General features: G+C 39.8%; 1 protein-coding gene and 1 non-coding gene across 4 annotated transcripts in view; both read left to right on the top strand.

Annotated features, from left to right (window-relative positions):
* Positions 1-24,751, top strand: part of HSD17B3 (hydroxysteroid 17-beta dehydrogenase 3) — a 48,602-nt gene that overhangs the window by 6,048 nt on the left and 17,803 nt on the right. The window lies entirely within an intron of this gene.
* LOC122233385 lies at positions 24,133-24,236 on the top strand. The gene has a single exon (XR_006210933.1). It is a non-coding gene; the product is annotated as a U6 spliceosomal RNA (small nuclear RNA).

Genomic DNA, 24,751 nt, shown 5'->3' with positions numbered 1-24,751 from the left:
TTGAATATTTTTTTTCTGCCCAGGTTTCTTCTCTTTTTCTGGGACTTCCATCACATGGATGTTAGATTCTTATAGTCCAATGGGTTTCTGAGATGCTGTTCATTTTTCTTCACTGTACTTTTTTCTCTGTTGCTTAGAGTGGGTAATTTCTATTATTTTATCTTTAAGTTCATGATTCTTTCCTTGGTTCCTTCCATTCAGCTACTGAGCCCATCTATCAAGTTCTTAATTTCATTTATTTTATTTTTCAGCCTTAAAATTTCCATTTGGCTTTTCTTTATATCCTCTATATCTTTATGAAAACTTTCTCTTTTCTCATTTGTTTTAAAAGTATTTGTAATTGCTTGTTAAAGCATTCTTATGATAGCTGCTTTAAAATCCTAGTCAGAATTCTAATGTTTGTGTCATCATGATGTGAGTATCTGTTGATTGTTTTTATTTCATCAAGTTGAGATCTTCCTGGTTCTTGGTATGATGACTGACTTTTGAATTGTGGACATTTTTGGTATTTTGTTATGAGACTCTGAATCTTGTTTAAATCTGTTTGGGGTCTATACCAACACTGCTTCAGCAGGGGGAGGAGAGGTGCCAACATGTTCCTACCAGGTAAGGTAGAAGCCCCACAGGCTTTGCACTTGGCCTCCATTAGAGGGTGCTGCCTCCTTGTTACTGCTGGGTGGGGGTGGGGGTACTGGCTCCCCGCTAGGCACTCTGCGTGGGAGAGGCAAGAATGCCTCCTTCCTGCTCCCCAAGAGGCTGCCAATGGTAATTGGAGGAGATGGCTTCAATACCATTGGGGTGGTAATGAAAGCCCTGGCCCTCTGCTAGGCTTCCTCTCTTACTATCCCAGGAAGGGAGAGGAGAGAAGGGATGGAGGGCCTTGGCACTGCCAGGTGAAAGTAGAGTTCAGGTCTGCTGACATGGGAAGGGGTGGCTGGGATGAATGTCCTGTCTCTCTACTCAGCCTTCTCTGATGCCAGCCTGGTAGGGGGTAGGGACACTTGTTCCAGCAGTCTCACAGGGTGGAAGTCTCAGTTCCTGACTCAGCCTTTGGGGGTGGGGGTGGGACCACAGATTTTTTTTTTTTTGAGCTGTTTGCCTTGAGTAAAGCTGTTCTTTTTAAAGTTTTCTGCCTAAGTTGTGTCTTTTCTGGTCCTTTGGTTAGAGACAGCAGGCTTTTGTTGGGACTTTTTAGGTCTGCACCTGTGGTGTTTCTGAATTGCCAATTTTTCCACCAATAAGTTTGGAATATGTGAGGCAAAAAGAAAACCCAGGAAATCACCACTATTTTATTTCATGGGTCTTGAGGCCCCTAGCTGATCTCCCTATCTTTTGGAATCTTTTTATGTTTATTTTATGTATTATGTCCAGGTGGCATAATTTAATTGCATATCATGGTAGGAGTGGGGAAAAGTACTTCTCCATTTTCCTGGAAGCCTATTCTATATTACATTTTAACCTAATCTGTATTTATATTTAGTGTGGCAAGAGAAGCTTTGCCTCCTGCTAAAGGAATCTTGAGCAGTACTGGAACAAGGTGGAAAACAATTGTGGTGAGGATGGGCAGGGGGAGGAAGCAGGAGAGGGGTCTACTCTTCCACCCTTCTGAGGCCACTGCTTCACCCTGTCTTCACACCATTTTTGCTCTTTAAGCACCTGAATTTCTTTTATTCATTGCCATACAGAGGAAGCCTTGTTTTCTCTGTGTTCCCACCACCTGTTAGAGATTAGCAGCAACAAGTACCTTCCCTGAGGCAGGCCCTAACATAAAGAAGGAAAGGGGCACATTCTTCTCAGCAGCAGCCCTTCTTCTTTAGCACGGTGCCACAGTGCATTCTGGGAAAGGGAGGGCTTCTGTGGCTTACCTCCCTGAAGGGAAAGAGGCAAAACCCACATATGGAGCCTGTCAGCCTGGACATTCTGGAAATAAAATTGAGCCCTGCTCGAGTGGACAAAGGGAACAATGCTGTCCCAGACAAATATGTGTTTTCTGCCCTCTCCCTCCCTCTCCTGGCCCACACCACTTCACATAGAACCTTTAAAATGTCTGTGGCTCTTGAGAGAAATGGCACAATTCTGGAGAGGCTGGAAGCCCACCAGGAAGCAAGCATCCTTTGTGCTAAAAAATGCAAATTGTTTTCCATTTAATGGACAATCTTCTCTTCAGGAGGCTGATGAAATGAATTGTGAGACAAAGGTGCTTAATTCTTTGGCCACCATTCTGATGGATTCCAAGGCTCAAAATGAGGGTTGGAGGTGGGGAGGGAGGGGGTTGTTTTCCACAGGAAGAGAGAAAACTCTGGGATATCACTGACAAAGCCGGCCTTTCTTTCTTTCTTTCTTTCTTCCTGAGCACTTTGAAATCTCCCTCCTCTCTCTCTCTCTCTCTCTCTCTCTCTCTCTCTCTCTCTTTTTTCTCCCTATTTTTTATTCAAATTCCAGTCAGTTAACATACAGTGTAATATTGGTTTCAGGAGTAGAACCCAGTGGTTCATCACTTACATATAACACCCAGTGCTCATTGCAGCAAGTGCCCTCCTTAATTCCCATCACCCATTTGGCCCATCCCCCACCCACCTCCCTCCATCATCCTCAGTTTGTTCTCTATATTTAAGAGTCTCTTATGGTTTACTTTCCTCTCTCTTTCCTTCCCCTCTTCCCATATAATCACCTGTTTTGTTTCCTAAATTCCATATATGAGTGAAGTCATATGATATTTGTCTTTCTCTGACTGACCTATTTCACTTAGCATAATACATTCTAGTTCCATCTACGTTGTTGCAAATGGTAAGAGTTCATTGTATATATATATATATATATATATATATATATATATATATATATATATACATCTTCTTTATCCATTCATCAGACAATGGAGATTTGGGATCTTTCTATAGTTTGGCTATTGTTGATAGTGCTGCTATAAACATTGGGGTGCATGTATCCCTTTGAATATGCATTTTGTATCCTTTGGGTAAATAGTAGTAGTGCAATTGCTGGATCATAAGGTAGTTCTATTTTTAACTTTTTTGAGGAACTTGCATACTGTTTTCCAGAGTGGCTGCACCAGTTTGTATTCTCACCAACAGGGTAAGAGGCTTCCCCTGTCTCTACTTCCTTGTCAACATCTATTGTTTTCTAGCAGAGTCAGTCTTGAAATGGGACAGTCCTTGGTTTTTATTTTTCAATCTTTTTATTTTCCATTTATTTTAAAAATTTTAAAGACTTACTTTTTAAGGACAGTTTAAGGCTGACCACAAAATTGAGTGGAAGGCACAGAGAGTTCCTATATATCTCCTAACCCCAAACATGTGCAGCCACCACACTGTTGACATACACTCCACCAGAGTGGGACATTGTTACAATGGACGAACCCACCCTGATGACTTCATTACCACCCAGAGCCCATAGTTTACCTTAGGGGTCACCTTCTTAACTTGTTTTTTCTGTGGTGGTCGTTTCTTATTTTTTGAGGAAAGCATGAGACATGCACAGCTGAAGATGTTTTGTTTTAGAGAACCTCATTTCCACTTTCCCCTCCTTTGCTCAGTCTGGCCAGAATGGAGCTTTATCTAGAGTCAGCCAAAATTGACATCAATGTCTTTGAGAGATTTTCTGTGTCTTTTCCTTTTAAATAATAGCTGTGTTCCAGACAAACCATCAGTAAATATACTTTTTTTGTACGTCATGTGTAAATGTATAAAGAAATTGACTATTTAAAGTGAACACTAGATGTAGAGGATCACCCTTCATTATCTTTTTTTATATGTCTGGATCTTGATTATCTTTTTATAAAGTGACTCCTCATTGTACAGATTCCAGGCCAGGGGTAGGACTTGTGATGATACTTTATGGCTTGAGATCATAGGTTAAAGTGAATGTAAATTTACTTTAAAGTACTTTAGCATAGGGGTGCCTGGGTGGCCCAGTTAGTTAAACATCTGACTCTCTTGGTTTTGGCTCAAGTCATGATGTCACAGTTCATGGGTTTGAGCCCTGTGTTGGGCTCTGCACTGATAGTGTGGAGCCTTGGGATTCTCTCACTCTCTCTCTCTCTCTCACTGCCCTTTCCTCCCCTACCCCTCTCATTCTCTCTCTCTCTCAAAACTAATAAATAAACATTTAAAAAATAAAATACTTTAGAATTGATAATATGATAGGCATGTGGGTCAGTTTTTTATTTTAAACAGCTTCTTAAGATTTAATTCACACACCATAAAACCCACCTGTTTTAAGTGTACAATTGAATGATTTTTAGTGAATTAACCAAGTTGTTCACCATCATCACCATCCAGTTGTAGAACATTTCCATCACCCTAGTAAGATTCTAATAAGATCCCTCCTGCCTTGTTACACTTAATCCCCTATTTCCATCCCAGCTGTGGGCTGCTACTGAGCTTTTTGAACATTTTGTATAAATGCTACCACACAATATGACTGGCTTCTTTCACTTAGCGTTATGTTTTTGAGATTTATCAATGTTGTTATGTGTTGGTGGTGTTTTCATTTTTACTGCAGGATAATATTCTATTGTATGGATATACCACCATTTGTTTACTCACTTACCAGTTGATGAATGCTTGGATTCCCATTGTTTGGTTATATTGATCTTTCTTAACTTACAATGGGATTAAATCCCTACAAACCCATTGTAAGTTGAAAATACAATAAGTAGTAAATGCATTTAATAACCCTAACCTACTAAACATCATAGCTTAGCCTAGGCTACCTTAAATGAGCTCAGAACATTTACGTTAGCCTGTGGTTGGGCAAAATCATCTAAAGCAAAGCGTATTTTATGATAAAGTATTGACCATCTTATGTAATTTATGGAGTGCTGGACTGAAAGTGAAAAACAGAATGGTTGTGTGGATACAGAGTGGTTGTTAGTGTAGGGGTCATTCACCCTCATGATCTCTGGCTGACTGGGAGCTGCCTCTGCCCAGCATCATGGGAGAGGATTGGATGACATATCACTCACCTGGGAAAGGATCAAAATTCAAAATTCAAAGTATGTATTGCTCTTGCACCATTATAAAGTTGTTAAATCCTAAGTTGAACAGTCAGGGACAGTCTGTATAATAATGCTGCTGTGAGTATTCATATGCAAGTTTTTGTGTGAATACAGTTTCCCTTTTTCTTGGGTAGATTACCTAGGAGTGGAATTGCTGGGTCATATGGTAAATTTATGTTTAAGTTAGGTGAGTTTTAGTCCATATTTCTGCAGTGGTTGGTTATCAGTTAAAACTAAAGGTGGTGTGTGTTGGGTTACTTTCTGCCCCTCCAGACCTACCCTCTGCCTTTTCTCACCCTGTTCTGTGCCCCAGGAGGCTGACCAGCACCAACGGGCTCAGTTGGCCTCTGGTTTCAGGTGGGTTTGGCCAGTGGGAGACACTGGCAACAGATAAGACAGGGAGAGGAGAGTCAGGTGGAGTTCTTTTCCAGCTGTCTCCCTGTGGGTCTAGAGGGCTAGCTATATCCCTCTGCTGCAGGTGTAGCTCTGTCAGGTGATCTGTTCCACACAGCTGTCTTCTCCCATTCTGGTGACTCTTCATTCCCTAACTCTTTGGGGCACACAGGGGAAAGAGGCTCTGCTGTTATTAGCCCCAGAGTATTGTGGTTTCTCTATGCCATACCTATACTTTGTAAAACATTCTTTAATTAAACTCTCTTAAAGTTATCCAATTTGACAGTGCTGTTTCTGGCCAGGACTGTAGCTAAATCCAGTCTTTAGTTAATTTTTAAAGATGCTAAATCAAAGTTCATCTACATCTATGCTTAAGTTAACAGGACTTTCATTAGATGGTTTTCCCCTTAGCCTAACAGATGTTACAAAGAGCTTCCTGAAGAAATACAGTTGAAGATAGGTGAATTGGCTAGAAATATTGTACAGGCACTTCCACTTTTGTAGGAACAGAGATGTTGTATCCGTGAGTGAGGCAGAGTAGGCCCTAGGCCTTGAACTGATTTGGTCCCTTGTCCTACCACTTAGTGGAGGATTCCTGACTCCACTAGAAGGCTGACTGTATTCTGTCCCAGCACATTGTCATGTTCCCCTGGGAAGAACTTCATGCAAGGCATTCACAGAATGCCTAAGGAACAGAGAGCTGGGATCCACTGATCTATAAGAACAGGTTCATGACTGTTTTGATGCTGGCTTCCTAGTAAATGTTTCTGTGTGGTGGAATTTGGTTGGAGGCTTGCTTGCATTTTGTAACTCATCATCTGCTGGCTGGGTTGTGGGGGAGGAGAGCTGTAGTCTTCATCTACCTCCAGTTACTGGAGGCTACAAGAAAATCCCAATAATTACAAACAACCAAATATGCTTACATCAAAGGCAACATATTTACTGCCTCCCAGGGCTCCAGCCATTCAGGGTTCCTGGAAGCACTGCCCAGTCACAGGCGGGGCTCCCTAAAGGAGCATGTGCGACTGCTGTGCCAGACCAAAAGCTGCCCACCTGGCCCCAAACATGGCCAGTCCCTATCACTTCCCAGTTGACCTTGGACCCAGCTAAGCACCACGCAGCACCCACCCACTCCACACAAATGCCCCACTTCATCCTTAACCCCTGGCAATCACTAATCTGCCCTTGTTTCTATAATTTTGTTATTTCAAAAATCTCATATAAATGGAATCATGTGCTATGAAACCTTTTTGGATTGGCTTTGCTTTTCCCCCCTCCACTCAGCACAGTTCTCTAGAAATCCATCTGGGTTCTGGTATCAATAGTTTGTTCCTTTTTATGGCTGAGAAGTATTCCATGGTATGAATGTACCAGTTTGTCTAACTGTTCATCTACTGAAGGGGCATCTAAGTTAGGTTGTTTCCGGTTTTTGGCAATACGAATAAAGTTGCTATAAATATTTGTATATAAGTTTTTGTGTGAATAGAAGTTTCTATTTTTCTGCGATAAATGCTCCAGGGTACAGTTACTGGGTGGTATGGTAGTTGCATGATTAGTTTTTTTAGTGTTTTAAAAATGTTTTTATTTATTTTTGAGAGAGACAGAGAGAGTGCAGGGGAGGGGCAGAGAGAGAGAGAGAGGGAGACACAGAATCTGAAGCAGGCTGCAGGGTCTGAGCTGTCAACACAAAGCCTGACATGGGGCTTGAACTCATGAATAGCAAGATCATGATCTGAGCCAAAGTCAGATACTTAACCAACTGAGCCACCCAGGAGCCTCTGGTTTTGTTCTGTTCTGTTTTGTTTTGTTTTGTTTTTAAGAAACTGCTGAACTATTTCCCAGTGACTGTACCTTGCCCACCAGCAATAGAGAAGTAAATTCATTTTCTTCATATGCTCTCCAGCATTTGGTGGAGTCACTATTTTTTATTATAGCTATTCTAATAGCTGGTTGGCGATGTCTCATTCTGGTTTTAATTTGCATTTCTTTGATGGCTAATGTTGTTTAAGTGTATTTTTTCAATTTAAAGAGATATAAAGAAGAAAACAGCAAAAGTCCATCATTTCTTTGTCCAGATAATTCCTGTTAAAGATAAAAGTAATGCAGGCATAAAATTAGAAAACTCAAGCAGTACAGAAAGGCACACACACAAAATAATGTCCTCTTCCCAGCCCTGCCCTTACTTTATGCTGCTCTGTGAAGGTCACCGGTATTAAAAATGTCTTGAGGGGCACCTGGGTGTCTCAGTCAGTTAAGTGTCCAACTTCGGCTCAGGTCATGATCTCACAGTTCACAAATTCGAGCCCTGCATTGAGATCTGTGCTGACAGCTCAGAGCTTGGAACCTGCTTCAGATTCTGTATCTCCCTCTCTCTCTGCCCCTCCCCAAGTAGTGCTCTGTGTCTGTTTTTCAAAAATAAATGTTTAAAAGAAAATTAAAATGTCTTGAGATTCCTTCCAGAAAATATAGGCAAATCATAGCTGTATTCATACTTACATGCCAATACTATGGTAAAGATTGGCTGCAGAACAGAGACCTAACTGTAATCTAGAGACTGCAAAGAAAATGGGAGTTTTCCTGATTGGCAGGTGGTTCTGCCAGGTTCCTTCTATCTTCAAGGTTGGAGCTGAGTCACCAGCATGTTTGTGTCCTGCAAGCCACCTCTCTGCAAGGGAGGTTGGGAGTGTGGTCTAGTCACATGCCCAGGAAGAAGGAGTAACAGGTTTTAGTGGCCCACTAGCAGTCTCCATCAGAATTTACACCTGTATATTTAGTTTTTGCCCATGTAGGCACAAATGGGACAAGCACAAATCCTGTTCTGAACTTTTCTTTGTTCATTTGATAGCAGCATGGGGATCTTCCTGCAGCAAGGGCATATAGATGGCGTGCACTCTTGTAAATGATTTCAGGGTTAGCCTATCCCAGTGGTGTACCATGTCTTATGTCAGCTTCTGAGGGATAGACACTCAGGCTGGTTTTTATTTTTGTTTTCACAAATAATGTTTCAAGGCATACTTTTGAATATATACTTACACACATGCAAGTATACAACCCTATCAGTGAGATTACTGGCTCAATGGGGATTTGCATTTAAATGTTGGATACCCTTCACACCTGAAACTAATAGAACACTGTATGTTAACTAGACTGGAATTAAAATAAAAAACTTAAAATTATAAAAAAATGTTGGATACCCTTGCTAAATAGTTATCCAAATGACTGAACCAATTATAACCCATCTCATATTATTATAAGGTTTAAAATTTTTTTTAATGTTTATTCATTTTTTGAGAGACAGAGAGAGAGTGTGAGTAGGGGAGGGGCAGAGAGAGAGGGAGACACAGTATCTGAAGCAGGCTCCAGGCTCTGAGCTGTCAGCACAGAGCCTGATGCCGGGCATGAACTCACAATTGTGAGATCATGACCTGAGCCAAAGTTGGATGCTTAATGGACTGAGCCACCCAGGTGCCCGATTATAAGGTTTAATATTTATACAAAGTATAGATTTAATATAATATATAATACACATTTAAATATTATGAATTTTACTTTTTGTTTCTCTGATGCACATATTCTTGACCGTTAATGCCCAGAGAATACTAGAAGCAAAATGTAAGACTCAAGATTGTGTGGTTTCATTCCTTCACCTCTGGGCACCCCCCAACATCTGGGACCACACGGGTGCAGGCACAGTTCCTGGATCCAGCGTGACAGATCAGGTCAGTTGGAATTCTTCTCACGTCAGTATTCCTGGCAGCTCCAGGTAGTGGCACAGAGTTGGCCCTTGGATTAAAATCGCTTGACTAGCTCTGCCTCAGACCAACCCAAGAAAAATAACTGCTTGGCCCTGTTTTGAATATCATTACACATTTACTTGGCAATTTATGGTGATGTTTTGTCATTTCAGCAAGGAAATTTCTTCCCAATGTCTAAATTACTCTCATCTAAAGTACCTCAGTGGCACTCCCAGCTTGTTCTCTTTCATCTTGCCTTAAGTGAAAATAGCAGCTTTGAATTATTTTTATGTTCCCCTGGACTCATTGCCTTGTTACTGTGTGGCTTGACTTCAACCCTGTAATTTCTGATGCAGGCTTTGAATATCCTAGGTCCATTGTAGTATGTCATGGTTGTATGTGCGTGTGTGTGTGTGTGTGTGTGTGTGTGTGTGTATGTGTGTGTGTTGAGAGAGAGACAGAGACAGAGAGACAGAGATGCATCAAACAAGAGTGTATATAATCCATAGATGTGATTACAAAAAGTAATAAAATGAGTAATGTGTCCCTTATCACCCAGCTTAAGAATTAGAACATCACCAGTGTCCTTGAAACTTACCATAGTCACATACATCCTGCCTTTGTGTTTTCCCCTCTCTCACTCCCATATGTATAAACATGATCATGAACATTGTGTAAACAATTTCCTTACTTAAAAAAAGTTCTAGGGGTGCTTGGGTGGCTCAGTCGGTTAAGCATCCGACTTCGGCTCAGGTCATGATCTCTTGTCATGAGTTCTAGCCCTGTGTCGGGGCTGTGCTGACAGCTCAGAGCCTGGAGCCTGCTTCAGATTCTGTCTCCCTCTCTCTCTGCCCCTCCCCCACTCGCACTCTGTCTCTCAAAAATGAATAAACATTAAAAAAAACACTAAAAAATAAAAGTTCTATTACATGTGCATGTATCCCTAAACAATATATTGGTTGCATTGTTAGTTTTGAACCTAACATGGATTGATTCAGGTCTTCAGCAACCTGCTTCTTATTGATCAGTATTATGCTTTTGAAGTTCACCCATGTACAACATGTACAACATTTTCAGTATATATATCAGTATATATATATATATATATATATATATATATATATATATATATCACTCTGTGATATAAATACATCCCAGTTTAGTTATCCTTTTCTTTGTTGAGAGACATTTCAGTAGTTTCTGCTTTTGCTGGTATGAACACTTTGTCCAGGCCTCCTGAAGGTCTTATGCAAGAGTTGAGAACACTCCCAGGAGCAGAATTGCTGGCTCACAGGTTATACATTGTCAACACTACTAGGTAATGCCAACTAGTTTCCAAAGTTTTGGTGTCAAAGTTACACTGACCTTATAAACCGAATAGGGGAATTTTACCTCTTTTTAATATTTGACAACGATTGTGCAATTTAGCCATGATCTTTTTTGTTTGAATGTTTGATAGAACTTATCTGTAAAACCATCTGCCACTGGAGTTTTCTTCGTGGGACAATTTAAGCTATTCATTTATATCATCATCACCTTATTATGTTTAGTGATTATAGAGCTATTTGGATTTTAATTTTTTCTTGAATAAGTTTTGGAAATTTGAATTTTTCTAGAAATATATATCCATTTCACCTAAGTTTTTAAAATAAAAATTTTTTAATGTTCATTTATTTTTGAGAGAGAGAGAGAGTGAATGGGGAGGCACAGAGAGAGAGATGGAGGCACAGAATCTGAAACAGGCTCCAGGCTCTGAGCTGTCAAGATCATGACAATGGCATGATCATGACACTGGCAAGATCTGACCTAGGCTGAAGTTGACACTTAACTGACTGAGCCACCCAGGTGCCCCAATTTCACTTAAGTTTTAAACTTTATTGGCCCCACTTCAGGTAAAATACGAGCACTGGGTGAGCCCTGCTTCTCTCTCTCTGTCTCTCTGTCTCTCTCTCTCTGCCCCTTGTGGGATTCTCTCTCTCTGCCCCTTGCTCACTTGTGCCCCCTCTCTCTCTGTCAAAAAAAATAAATAAAATTTATTGGCATTTTTTTTGGGTAGCATTCTCTTACTAAGTTTAAAAAACAAAAGCAGGAAATGAATTTAGTCTAAGACTGTCATCTAGTTAACCAAACAACTGAATGTTCAGAAAATGAGCAGAAAAATTGAGAGGTTAGGCAGTGGGGGGACACAGCCAGGTCACTCCATAAAATAAGTTGCGCCAGGGTGTTTACTCTCTTCCCACTTTCTCTCTTCTTTCTGGAATTCCAGTTACTCAGATGTTGTTTGTATTATTTCCGGAACTCCTATTATTCAGATCTTGAAATCACTCTCTATTTGTCTCTTTTTTCTCATAATTTTCATTTTATCTCTGCTCTCTTCTCTGCAAAAAGATTTCATCAATTTTATCCTCTGTTTTATTGAATTTTTCATTATTTGCTGTTTTTTAAAAAATTTCAAATTTCTAGGGGGCACCTGGGTGGCTCAGTTGGTTAAGCGTCCGGCTTCGGCTCAGGTCATGATCTCTTCCTTTGTGGGTTTGGGCCCCGCGTCAGACTCTGTGTTGACAGCTGGGAGCCTGGAGCCTGCCTCAGAGTCTGTGTCTCCCTCTCTCTCTGCCCCTCCCCTGCTAGCGCTCTGTCTGTTTCTCTCTCTCCCTCTTTCTCAAAAATAAATATTAAAAAATTCTTTAATTTCAAGTTTCTAAAAAATTAAGAATGAAAACTTTTAAAATAAATTAAGAATCATTCGCATTTCTGAGAGATCTTTTGTGTTTTGTTTGCCTGTTCTTTGCATAGAGCAGCAGCCTCTCTTACCCTTTGGGGATATATCGATTTTTTTTTCTTCTTTCAAAAAAATTGCGTTCCCCTTCCAAGTTGCTTTTTTTCCTGTTTGGCTCTCTGTCTTTCATGTTAACAGCTTTCCACAGATAATCATTGGTCTGTCCATGTCTGAGAGCTGGATTAGGGGAATGAGGACTCTGCCTGGAGTGTCTGAGCCAGATGGAGCTTGGAGCTGAGGGTGATTGGCTCCTGCTTGGGGAGCCCACAGGCCAGTGTCTTGATGTGGGTGAGACTCCCCAGAGAAGAGGTAGCCTACTGCCCATATAGCAAAGGCCTGACTGCCATCTTTCTGGAGTCAGACCTGGTATGGACATAATTTGTGCAACTCCTTGCTCCCAGAGAGGACTCCTGTCTTCAACGTGTGGAACATGGAATGGAGGTGGGCATTCGGGCACTACATCTTCTCCAACAGCTCTTACCCAATCCCCCCTCATTTGGCACCCCCTTTACTCCGGGTTTGGTGCTGGCAGTGCCTGAGAATTTTGAGGATTTTAGTGGTACAAATTTGGTCAGTTCTCAGTTTATCCCATGGCTGGTGTAAGACTTGGGATCCTGCCCATCTACTTCCTAGGAACCCAAAATTTGGGGTTGCTCTTGTCTTTTGGTACTATCTCTGTGGATTTATGGTTTTTTTAAAAAAAAATGCTTCCCATTTAATGGGATTTCAGGAGGAGCATAATTAACTACATGTGTTTAGTTTCCCCTCTTAACCCCTTTTCTGTATTTAAATTTTTTTTTATTTTAGAGAGAGAGAGTGCATGTTCACTGCATGAGTGGGGGAAAGGCAGAGGGAGAGAGAACGAGAGAGGGAGAGAGAGAGAGAGAGATTGTCTCAAGCAGGCTCACCGCTTAGCCGCTTAGTGTGGAGCTCAACTCGCGGCTTGATCATGATCTGAGCTGAAATCAGGAGTCCAATGCTCAACTGATTGAGCCATCCAGGTGGCCATACCCTTTTCTATATTTTAAATCCAAGCTGGATCTCTAATTATGCCCACATTTTCATTCCTAATATTACTTATGGTTTATTTGTGCATTCTCTCTTTTTTCTTGATTAATGTTGCTGGAGATTTGTCAGTTTTATCAGTTTTTTTCAAAGACTCAACTTTCTTTTCTTTTTTTTTTTTTTTAACACAATTTATTGTCAAATTGGCTAACATACAGTGTGTAAAGTGTGCTCTTGGTTTTTGGGGTAGATTCCCATGGTTCATCGCTTATGTACAACACCCAGTGCTCATGCCAACAAGCGCCCTCCTTAATGCCCATCACTCATTTTACCCTCTCCCCCACCCCCCCTCCACCTACAGTTTGTTCCCTGTATTTAAAAGTCTCTTAGGATTTGCCTTCCTCCCTCTCTGTTTGTAACTATTTTTCCCCCCTTCCCTTCCCCCATGGTCTTCTGTTAAGTGTCTCAAGATCCACATATGAGTGGAAACATATGATATATGTCTTTCTCTGACTGACTTATTTCACTCAGCATAATATCTTCCAGTTCCATCCACATTGCTGCAAATGGCATGATTTCATTCTTTCTCATTGCCAAGTAGTATTCCATCGTATATATAAACCACATCTTCTTTATCCATTCATCAGTTGATGGACATTTAGGCTCTTTCCATAATTTGGCTATTGTTGAAAGTGCTTCTATAAACATTGGGGTACATGTGCCCCTATGACCCAGCACTCCTGTATCTGTTGGATAAATTCCTAGTAGTGCTATTGCTGGGTCATAGGGTAGTTCTGTTTTTTTGAGGAAACTCCACACTGTTTTCCAGAGCGGCTGCACAAGTTTGCATTCCCACCAACAGTGCAAGAGGGTTCCTGTTTCTCCACATCCTTGCCAGCATCTATAGTATCTTGAGTTGTTAATTTTAGCCACTCTGACTGGTGTGAGGTGGTATCTCAGTGGGGTCTGAATTGTACTTCTATGATGATGAGTGACATTGAGCATCTTTTCATGTATCTGTTGGCCATCTGGAGGTCTTTTAAAAATTTTATTTTATTTTATTTTTTGTATTAAATATAATTTATTGTCAAATTAGTTTCCATACAATACCCAGTGCTCATCCCAACATGGAGGTCTTCTTTGGAAAAGTGTCTATTCATGTCTTCTGCCCATTTCTTCACTGGATTATTTGTTTTTCAGGTGTTGAGTTTGGTAAGTTCTTTATAGAGTTTGGATACTAACCCTTTATCCTATATGTCATTTGCAAATATCTTTTCCCATTCTGTCAGTTGCCTTTTAGTTTTGTTGATTGTTTTCTTTGCAGTGCAGAAGCTTTTTATCTTGGTGAGGTTCACTTTTACTTTTAATTCCTTTGCCTTTGGAGATGTGTTGAGTAAAAAATTGCTGCAGCTGAGGTCAAAAAGGTTGTTGCCTGCTTTCGCCTTTAGGGTTTTGATGGTTTCCTGTCTCACATTTAGGTCTTTCATCCATTTTGAGTTTATTTTTGTGTATGGTGTAAGGAAGTGGTCTAGTTTCATTCTTCTGCATGTTGCTGTCCCATTCTCCCAGCACCGTTTGCTAAACAGAATGTCTTTTTTCCATTGGATACTCTTTCCTGCTTTGTCAAAGATTAGTTGGCTATACATTTGTGGGTCCAATTCTGGGTTCTCTATTCTATTCCATTGGTCTATGTGTCTGTTTTTGTGCTGATACCATACTGTCTTGATGATTACAGCTTTGTAGTAGAGGCTAAAGTCTCGGATTGTGATACCTCCTGCCTTGGTTTTCTTCTTCAATATTACTTTGACTATTTGGGGCAAAGACTTGACTTTCAAAAGAATGTTACCTGCAATTGTGTAGTGTTTGTATGTGCCCATTGGATCAAATGTATTATATCTGTGGATTCTGTAGTCAGTATTCTAACCAAATGTTTGTGTGTGTCATCTAACAATTACCAAAGTGGGAAATTAAAATCTTCTATTCTGGTGATGTATTTTTCAGTTCTTCTTGCAGTTTTATGTAAAGCTACTTTATTAGGTAATCCTGAACTTTGAGGAACTGAACTTTTTACTGGTCTGTAGTTCTAGGAATACTTACATGCTTTAGAGCCTGTTTTGATTGATATTAAGAAAGTCATGCATTTTTTTCCTTTTGGTTGTTATTCATCTTGTGTATAATTTTTTTCTCTTCTTAGTTTCAACCTTCCTGTGTGTACTTCTTGAAACTAACATAAAGGGAGATTAAAAATCCCTCTCTGATATTCTTTGTCTTCACTAGAACATGCTAGTACAGTCATTTCTAAAATCTTGTAGACATTAGGGTTACAGTATAACTGTTGTGTCCATTTAGGCAAATAATTCAAAGGATTAACCAATATTTTATCTTCAGGGTTGTAAAAACACAATTCTCAAACGAAGATACATGCTAGCATTTGTTAAAATTTTATTCAATGTAGTAAGGAAGGATCCAGAAGGAAGCCAAATTGCTGATTGTGTGAGAGTGTCTGAGGAATAAGGATTTATATAGTCAGTTGGAAAGGAATGTGCAATAATAATTGCCAAGTTACGTACCAGATGGGCCAACTTTCTATGGGGTATAACCGTGTCGCCTCTGGGTTAGCTTCTCTGCTAGATAATAAAGTCCTGACAACCCTCCGTCCCTCACCTGGCTGGCTGTGAGCTGTCCATACCTCCAAGGGCCGAGGACTGTTAAAAATTCTGTAGCAGCAGGGGCGCCTGGGAGGCTCAGTTGGTTAAGTGTCTGACTCTTGATTGCGGCTTAGGTCATGATGTCACTGTTTTTGAGTTTGAGCCCCACGTGGGTTGACAGTGAAGAACCTGCTTGGGATTCTCTCTCTCTCCCTCTCTCTCTGTCCCTTCTCTGCTAGTGTTCTCTCTCTCTCTCTCAAAATAAATAAATAAACTTAAACTTAAAAAAAACCCAGCTGGGGCACCTGGGTGGCTCAGTCGGTTAAGCATCCGACTTCGGCTCAGGTCATGATCTCACGGTCCGTGAGTTCGAGCCCCACGTCGGGCTCTGTGCTGCCAGCTCAGAGCCTGGAGCCTGTTTCAGATTCTGTGTCTCCCTCTCTCTGACCCTCCCCTGTTCATGCTCTGTCTCTCCCTGTCTCAAAAATAAAATAAAATGTTAAAAAAGATTTTAAAAAAACAACCCAAAAGCCCAACAAAGTTACATGCCCCAAAATTTCCAATGAGGTCAAGCAGGCTTCTTAGAAAACATTCTGGGATGGTATTTAAAAAAAAAAATCAAACAATCATCATTGTGCCTGTATTTAAGTTTGGGATGAAGTGGGTTTTTTTTTTTTTGAATGTTTATTTATTTTTGAGACACAGACAGAGTGTGAGTGGGGGAGGGACAGAGAGAGAGGGAGACACAGAATCTGAAGCAGGCTCCAGGCTCTGAGGTGTCAGTGCAGAGCCCGATGCGGGCTTGAACTCACAATTGTGAGATCATGACCTGAGCCAAAGTCAGACACTTAACCTACTGAGCCATAAGGCGCCCCTGGAAGACTTTTTTTTTTTTAAAGTAATCTCTATGCCCAACGTGGGGCTTGAACTCGCAGCCGCAAGATCAAGAGTCACATGCTCTACTGACTGAGACAGCCAGGCACCCCCAAATTTACATAAATGGAATCATATAGTATGTATTCTTTTTTGGTTTGGTTCTTCCACTCAGCATAATTATTTTGAAATTCATTCATGTTGCTGTGTATATAAATCATTCCTTTTTACACTGAGTAGTATTCCATGGATCGACTGTACAATAATTTATCTGTTCACCTGTTGATGGACATTTGGGTTGTTTTCAGTTTGGAGCTATTACAGATGAAGTTGTTACTAATTCTTGTTCAAGTCTCTGTGTGGACATGTATTTGCATTTCCCTCTCTCAATTTCTTTTCTTTCATTCCCATCCCCCATTTATCTTCCTCTCACATGCAACCTTGCTAATATGTTTGATTTGTATTCTTTTGTTCATATGTATTTTTATAAAATGTTTACTGTTTTGTGAACATCTTTTCGTCTATGAAAATATTTTACTAATCCAGGTACAGAACTGGTCTTTCTGTATTTAGTTTGGGGAAAAAAAGGGGTGTTCTTGTTTTTGTAACTTATTTTTCAAAAAGATATGAATTTGTCTTTGCTATAGAATCATTAAGTTCAGTTCTCATTGCTCAATACCAGGCAAAGCCATGGAGGCCCTGTGTAATGACCATGGAGCACCGTAGGTCATTTGCTTGCCTCATGTCAATTTGAGCCCTGGGAAAAAAACCTAGACCCTGAGTGGTTGCATGGGTAGGGAGGCATGGCCTGGACTGTTGGGTTATCTGCAGAGGACATTGTGTAAGGAAAAACAAATTTCTCTTGTATTATGCCACTGAGATTTGGGGCTATTTTGTTACTGTAACTTTGTCCTGTCTTGCCTACTACAGACTGAGTACAGTAACAAAGGAAACACAGTGAATAGAAAACTAAAACAAGATAGACAGTTGGTGCAGTATATTTGCAATCGCAGTAAATATGACTTGGTTATATTTCCTGATAGATATGAGATAACCTAGAAAGAACTAAAAAAAAAATCCAATGTTAAATACAGGAAAGTAAAGTTGAAAGTATCCTAGTTTGCATATCCTAGGAAAATGCAAAAAGACAGGAAAGGATATTGCTCCCAATATCAGTATTAGACAAAATGAATTCAAGATTATAAAAGGGGCACCTGGGTCACTCAGTCGGTTAAGTGTCCAACTTCGGCTCAGGTCATGTTCTCATAGTTTGTGAGTTCAAGCCTACATCGGGCTCTGCGCAGACAGCTCAGAGCCTGGAGCCTGCTTCAGATTCTGTGTCCCTCTCTCGCTCTGCCCCTCCCCTGCTCATGCTGTCTCTCTCTCTCTCTCTCTCTCTCTCTCTCTCTCTCTCTCAAAAATAAATAAAACATTAAAAAAGCATAATAGAAATGTTCATATTTATAAGATTCATATGATTAATATTGAGCCAATTCTATTTCTGACAATATAACTTTGAAATATTGAAAGTAGAAACCGATCCAGAGAAGAAGTGTTTGATGAATTTGCAACCACTGTAGGAGATTTCCATGACTCTTTCAGAAACAGAACTGATAAACGGGCTTTGCAGGACTCACTGGGCACACTTGTGACTGTTTCTCTTTGTCTTTTTTAACCTGTTCCATAGCTCTGGTTCTTTCTCTACCTCTGGTCCCGTTACTTCACTGATTCCCTCTGGTCACTTCCAGATGCAAACAGGTTTCAACTCCACAGTCCCAGTGTCCAGTCACCTGCAATAATGAAAATATTGAACATGAAATAAAATTAAATCTCCCCTACTGCAGCTAGGATGTGCTTTGGAGACCATGCTCTGGGGACATGACATAGTGCTGTGGTCTGCTTCTCTTTCCCAGTTGCCAACTGAGATGTCTGAATCTGCCAGGGGTGAGGAGCAGGAGTTTGGAGATGGTCGGCAGAGAAGAGAAGGAAGGATAGGATAGGCCTGGTACCGTCCTAAGAAGGAGACTGGCTGTCTGGGCCTGGTGACTGACATTTATGTGACTTATGGGGCACTTTCCTGGGTTCTCCACACCTCACATGGCTTTGGTGAATGTGCTCTCATCTTGCATCCTGACCTCCTTAGCCCTTGAAATCTTCCTCCAGCTCCGCTTCTGCTGAGGTCTCTTTGCCTTGGGGTGGATGTTTTGTCTAGACTCTAACCCCATACCTATTCTTTCCCACATCTGGTCCAGGAGAAACAGTCAAGCAAGTCTGAATGGTGGCCTAGCTCATGGCAGCAGAAAGCTCCAAAGTCAGAGCATCAATAAGCCATGATTCTTGCTCTTTAGATTTTGGGGAGTGTTGGTCAGATGGGTCTACAGTTTGAGCATAATGAGTAAGAGATAATCCTTTGTCATGTTAAATTGCTGTAACTTGTGACCACAGCATCGCCTATGCTCCACTAACTGAATCAGCAGAAACCAGGGAGGGTAGGGGGCGATAAGCTGGATAGCATGATGCATAGAAAACATGAAATAAGATGGGATGGTACCCCCACCCCTTTTGACTTGAGGCTCCTCCCTCACCCTGCCCTTGGGGATGGGAATCGTAGCTTGGTAGCAGACAAAACCAAAGAAATCCTCTTCACAAAGCCCTCTGATTTGCTATGCTCCTTATCTTGACATATTTTTTATATGAGTGAAGGGTGCCCTGTGGATGGGCTCAAGAATCACATTGTCAGGTTACTTAGATATTATTTTGTAAATTTTTTTTCTTGGTTTGCTCTCTGAAATGATTTTGTGATCCAATTTCTATTGGGTCTTTGCACTTCTGTTGAAACTTCTAATTTAACATCTTACTACATAAATACAAATAATTAAGTTTATAAGGAATTTGAATACCCTCTCATACAGGTTTAACCAATACTTGGTAAGCCATTTGGTAAACCTCACTTTTAATTTAAGAGACAAAAATTTATAAAACCTAGCCAATGAAGAGCTAATACACATTCCTTAAGGATACACATGGAACATTCATAAGAGTGCACTTATTGGAAAGAAAATTGTGATAAGTTACCAATGGCAAAAAACATACCATTATGTTCACTGACTACTATGCAATAAAATTAAAACAAATCTTAGAAAATGACATCCAGAACACCTGGGTGGCTCAGTTGTTAGAGGGTCAGACTCTTGATCTTGGCTCAGGTCATGATCTCGCGGTTCATGTGTTTGAGCCCTGCATCGGGCTCTGTGCTGATGGTGCAAAGCCTGCTTGGAATTCTATTTCTCCTTCTCTCTGCCCATCCCCAGTTTGTGCCCTCTCTCTCTGAAAATAAACAAACAAACATAAAAAAGAAAGAAGAAAAAAAAAGAAAAAAGAAAATTATATCCACCCTGTCATCTATATTGAAAAATTATACCTCAGTGTAACTCCAAAAAATAAAAATGGACATTCCTGTGAATTATGGTCGAAATGCTATGCGTTTCAAAGTGAAGATTTTTGGCTTTAAAGGCATCTATTAGAAAATAAGGAAGATTGTAGATAGTCTTAGCTTTCAAGAAATTCTAGAAAGGGAACAAAATAAATCCAAAAGAAATAGAAGGAGGAAATTAATAAAGAGAAGAACAAAAATGGATGACAGAGACAATAGGAATAAACTGAACTGATCATTCAAGATTGATTCTTTAAAAAAAAAAACAGAAAAGGGAACAAATTTTTGAAAACCTCAAAAAAAAAAAAAAAAAAGAAAAAGAAAGAGAAGGAACAATGTTGGGAACCTAGCTACAGACAAGGAGATTTAAAAAAAAGTAGAGGAAGAAGAAAAAGAAAGGAAGAAAAGACTATCTTTGTATCAAGTGAAGTGTATCAAGTGTATCAAGAAAAGACTATCTTTGTATAAAGTGAAAACTTAGATGAAAGACATTTCCTATGGAAACATAATCAAAGTTGGCTCAACCCATGCATGAGATGGAAAAGGCATTTATGAATATCTACAAAACACCCAGATGTTACTTGTGAGTAAATATTACTAAATCTTCAAGGAATAAGAAAGAAATACCAAAAAACCAAAATATTTCTAGGATGACCAACCAACTTGATTTGCTTGGGACTGGGGCAGATCCTGCGGTGTGGGACTTTTGGGTTTAAAATTGAGAAAATCCTGGGACAAGTTTCAGGAATTGTGTAGACAGATTGGCATGACTCTGATATCAAAATGGGACAAAGGTAAGAAGAAAATTGGGATCCAAGTTAAGTATTAGCAAACTGAATCCAGCTGTTTTTAAAAATAAAGTAATTTGGCAAAAAGGAATAGATGAAAGTGTTCTGAAATTGATAAAAAATAACTTCCAGAAATAACAGGAAACCTCATGTTTTGTACTGAAAAACATTAGGGGCGTCTGGGTGGCTCAGTCGGTTATGCATCCGACTCTTGATTTTGGCTCAGGTCATGATCTCACGGTTTGTGAGTTTGATCCCTGAATCAGCCTCTACACCAAGCATGGAGCCTGCTTGGGATTCTCTCTCTCCCTCTCTCTCTGCTCCTCCCCCACTTGTGTGTGCACGAGTGTGCGCGCGTTCTCTCTCTCTCTCAAATAAACAAAAAAATAAAAGTGTTCTCAGTATGGGAGAGAACAGACAGTATATTTGCTTGACGTAGCACAGGAGATATTATCCAAGATAACGAGGCCAAAAGTATGCAAACATTGGAGAGGAAGGGACAAAACTGTAATCTGTAGATAATATTACTGTCTATGATGAAAAGCCAACCATTGATGAAGAAATTATTACAGTGAATAAAAGAATTCAGCGAGGTGGCTGGGCAGAGTTCCTAATCACTAAGGGTAACAAAGTAGAATACATAGAAAAATAACTGATACTATTGGGTGCTTTCCTATGTGACAGGCTCTGCACCATGCACTTGTGGTATGGTTTTTTATTCGATTCTCAGAACAACTTAATGAAGTATATCTATTGGTGTCCATGATTTGCCAATGCGGAAACTCTTTGGTCTGAGTAACTTGTGTGCACAGGTTTAAGTGGTAGAAACAAGAACTGAACCTAGGTATTTCATTCTAGAGTTTCCTCTGCTTTCCATAATAACTTAATTCATGATGGCAACAAATAAATGTAAGATATTGGTGACAGGTACAGTTAAATGTCCTCCCATATCCTTACTTTTTTCCCCCATGGTGTAGACTTACAGCCAGAAGCGGCTGCCCAGCCAGGGCATTTCCCAGACTCCTTTCCACCAAAGTGGGGCCATGTGACTAATTTGGCCAATGGAATCAGGCAGAATGATGTGTGTCACTTCTTGGTCAATGTGGTTAAAGGAGGGGATGTATCTTCTCTGTCTTAATCCTTGCATGGCTGGGTGTCAACACCCAGGGCAATCTTAGAAACCTAGTGTTGAAGATGGCAAAGACTTTCTCAGCATGGGACCTGAATGACTATGTGAAAAAGAGTTTATAAGACAAAAACCAAACTTCATTGTGTGAAACCACTGAAATTTTGGAGTTCTCTGTTATGTGAGCTAATGTTATGTTAACTAATACAAAATGTCCAAGATTTATGTGAAGACACTTCTAAAATTTTTGAGAAGAACACATGGGATTAGGACAAATGGATACCAAATGTCTGGATGAGACAACTGATTACTGCAAATATCGTAATATTTCAAAATATTATTTACCCTAAATTTCTCTAATTTAAATATAATACTTGACTAGACAATTTTATCATTTATTTGGAAAGTTAAACTAAGAAGATAAAAACATTTTGAAAGAGAACAATAAATGGTAGGAACTTGCTTTTTCACACATCAAATATCAAAGCCTATTAGAAGATTGTGATTAAATCATAAATGGCACTGGCACAGAAATTGACTAACAAATTGGTGAAACAGAACAGGTAGATCACGAATAGACCCACGGACATGTAAGAATTTGGCATATGACTAACTTGGCATTTAAAAAAATTTTTTTTAATATTTATTTTTGACAGAGAGTGAGAGATGGAGCATGAGTGGGGGAGGGGCAGAGAGAGAGGGAGACACAGAATCCAAAGCAGCCTCCAGGCTCTGAGCTGTCAGCACAGAGCCCGATGCGGGGCTCGAACTCACAGACTGCGAGATCATGACCTGAGACCATGACCATGATCATGAGCTGAAGTCGGACGCTCAACCGACTGAGCCACCCAGGCGCCCCTAAGTTGGCATTTTAAATCAAGAAAGAATGGAGGGATGCCTGGGCTGGCTCAGTCGGTTGATTTTGGCTCAAGTCACAATACTAGGGTCATGGGATTGAGCCCTGTGTCGGGCTCCGTGTTGACTGTGGAGCCTGGTTAAGATTCTCTCTCTCTACCTATCTCTCTCTCCCTTTGCACTCTCCCCCATTTTCTCTCTCTCTAAAAAAGTATAAAGAATGGAGAAATACAAAACTTTTGTAAAGAAAATTGCCACCCATCTTGCAAAAAATAATGTTAGGTGATTTCACGCTCAGGTTATTCTCAAAAATAAATGAACAGGAAATATAAAAATAGTGTAAAAGGTTATAGGAAAATATATCCTTGGAGTTATGGAAGTTCATAAAGGAAGTTTTTAAAAAGCCATAGAAAATATTTACGAACGATAACATGAAAATTAATATATAATGTATGGTAAAGGTGCCATAAATAAAGGAGAAAATACTAAATATATAGTAAGCAAATAATTAATACTCAGAATATGTGGAAAAAACCACAAAACACCTAAAAATTTATTTAAAACTGACAACCCAGTAGAAGAATGGGCAAAAGAGTACACACCAGTAATTCATACAAATGTCCAAAAAAAAAAAAATGCTCAGCTCCACTGATAACTATAAAAATGCAAATTAAAACAATATAAGGATATAATTTCTTGATCATTAGATTGGGAAAAGTTGAAAAGGTTGCTAATATAAAATACTGGACAGAGTGTGAAGAAATAGCTATAGTTGTATTTTTGGTGGTATGGTTTTAAGGCACCGTATTTTGGCAACACTGTTAAAATTTTAGAAGCATGCACCCTTTGATACAATTCCACTTCTTGACTATCTACTCTAGGAATTGATTCACTTGTATATATGAAGAGTTATATAGAAGGGTATTCATTGTGGTAATATAGGTAATGGGAAAACTTAAAAATAACTCCAGTGCTCACCCTAAAGTGAACTACAGGACACTATGAAACTGGAGTGATGTGGAGATAGATAGGATACTTAGAAATAAGACACATCATCAGCTTAAAAACACAATCTTTATAATGCCATTTATAAAGTGTGAAATGAATGTTTATTTCTGTATGTGCTTATATATGTATGTAGATGCAGAGAAAAAGGTAAGCAGCAGGAGCCTAGGGGTGTATAGGGGTTTTGGAGACATCTTTTACAATAAGATTGTATTTGTGTATTGCATAGATAATTTAATAAATTAAAATAGAAAAAGATGTAAACACTGAAATTTTTATTTGGATGGTTTTGGTGGGAATTGTGTGTGTGTGTGTGTGTGTGTGTGTGTGTGTGTGTTTGACATCTCTCTGGGTGATTTTGAGATCATTGGCTTGAAGATTGAGTTGTTGGCTATTGGAGATCACATATTATAGTCTTTAATTCAGCTGCTTATGTATTTTCTATAATCTGTAATTCCTTATGAAAATAAAGGCACAGTGCTTACTTCTGCAAGACATATACTAAATCTAGAACGACACAGAGAAGATTAGCACAGCCCCGCACAAGGGTGACACATAAATTCATGAAACATTCCATATATTTGTTAAGATGATAAATTTTATGTTATATGCATTTTACCACAATTAAGATAAAAGATAAAGGTATAAATAACTTAATTAAAACCATAGAGAAAGATTTCAACTAACAGGCCCTTTTGTCACTAACTCAAATGTTATCAGTCTCGGTTTAAACAAATGTTAGTTTTTCCCTTTGTCTTCAGGGAAAGCTCTAGCTTTTCTCACAGTAGCAGTTTTAGGTGTGAGGAGTCTCGACCTGTCTGGGACCGCCCAGCATACTGAGTTTGCCTGTCCCCTGTGCCACGTTAATGTGGACTTCTTCTGTGCACTGCCACTCAGCCTTGGAGTTGAGGCACTATCCACTCTGAAGAAGAGTTCCTCCCTGATCTCAGAGAAGCGTCTATTTACCCCCTGGTTCCTTATTCTATTTTTTGTCCTGCTGGGAGCCAAGAGAGAGGGCTCAGGCCATGCCCATGCCCAAGTGCAGTGATTGCCCGAGTGAAGTGAACCACGAGAAAAATGTCCTTATGAATAGGAATC

This window comes from Panthera tigris, chromosome D4 (genome assembly GCF_018350195.1).
Source record: "Panthera tigris isolate Pti1 chromosome D4, P.tigris_Pti1_mat1.1, whole genome shotgun sequence".
NCBI lineage: Eukaryota > Metazoa > Chordata > Mammalia > Carnivora > Felidae > Panthera > Panthera tigris.
Note: the sequence above shows the minus strand (reverse complement) of the source record. Positions and strands in the feature narration are given on the sequence as shown.